Source organism: Trichechus manatus, unplaced genomic scaffold, assembly GCF_000243295.1.
Source record: "Trichechus manatus latirostris isolate Lorelei unplaced genomic scaffold, TriManLat1.0 scaffold00006, whole genome shotgun sequence".
NCBI classification, from domain to species: Eukaryota; Metazoa; Chordata; class Mammalia; order Sirenia; family Trichechidae; genus Trichechus; species Trichechus manatus.
The window spans coordinates 12413929-12415577 of NW_004443942.1; positions in this window are offsets into that span (position 1 = coordinate 12413929).

Genomic DNA, 1649 nt, shown 5'->3' on the forward strand with positions numbered 1-1649 from the left:
TTAAAATGACCAAAACGCTGAAAGATGTAAAAAGATTCTCCCCCTCCACCCAAGTAAACCTTAATAACCAATTCTTGCAAAACTAGTAACTGAGAACGTTAAGTTTTCTTCACCAAACTGTTATTTTGACCAAACTGTCCTATGGGCCAGCTTAATTCCAATTTCTTTCTTCCAAATCAATTTTCAGTTTGCATTCTGTCAAACCCTATGCTACCCACACAGCCAATCAATATGAAGGATTCAGTTATCAAAATGAAATTTTTAACCACATTTACGCAGGAATGGTATGAATCCAGTTTACACCTCCCTTGTATAGCTTGCTCTGTTTTGTTTTTTTTGTTATATTATAGTATGCCTTTTCATACCCATACAATTTTACCCTCACAAAAAGCCTCGAGATAATTGGTCAGGATTATCATTTCTATTTCACACTTGTGGAAAGGGAGGTTCATTGAGATGAAAGGATTTGCCCTAGGACACAGAGCTGGTAAATGGCAGAGCTAGGACTGGACCCAGATCTTTTAGGTACCTTACTGTTGTTGTGTGCTGAAGAGTCAATTCCGACTCATAGCGACCCCATAGGACAGAGTAGAACTGCCCCATAGGGTTTCCAGGGATTGGCTGGTGAATTCGAACTGCTGACCTTTTGGTTAGCAGTTGAACTCTTAACCACTTCGCCACCAGGGCTCCAAGCGCAGATGCTCTTAGTTGGAGCCAATTCCATGCCAATGTGCCAGGAATGTAGAACCTGCCTTGCACTTAGAGAAGGAACCTAGTGTGGAGTTTAGAAATACTCATGCCCAGTTTTGATGTGCTAACCAGATGCTCACAGAATCCTGCTGTGAGAAAACAAGATTGTTTTAAGGGTAGAATTGATATATCAGTCAATACATGCTCTTTTAACTTCTACAATATAAAGATATGGAAGAAACAAACAAAAACGGATTTTTGACCAATGTTCTCAGGTGTATAATATTCTCAGGTATTCACCTGCTCTCCAAGTTGTCCAATGTAGTCAAGGGAAACTAATCCACATTTGTTCATGCATCCGTTTAACAAACATTTATTTGGTGCCTACATTGTGCAGACACTATTCTAGGTGTTGGGGATATAACAGTGAGCAAAATAAAGTCCCTGCTTTCACAGAATGTTCATTTTAGTAAGATAGTAAATATACAGCATAGTATGCAATTGAGGGATAAATGTGGTGACTCTGATTACAGTGACTCTGACCAGTACTCGGACAAGGAGAGCTCAGTGAAGGCCTGAGTAGTGTGAAAATGTACCACTGTGTCATGGAACCACAACTGACCAAGGTCATACTTTTTAAACGTGTTATACCAGGGGGCATTTGTGTCAGTTTGTCATACTGTTGTTGCTTGCACACTGCTGTTATGCTGGAAGCTATAATACCAGTATTTCAAAGCAGGGTCACCCATAACGGACAGGTCTCGGTGGAGCTTCCAAACTAAATAAGGCAGACTAGGAAGAAAGGCCTGGTGATCTACTTACAAAAATTAATCAAGAAAACCCTATGGCTCACAACAGAATATTGTCTGCTATAGTGCTGGAAGATGAGCTACTAGATTGGAAGGCACTGAACAGACAAAGTAGTTGAAACAATGGATTTGAGCAAACTAATTATCATG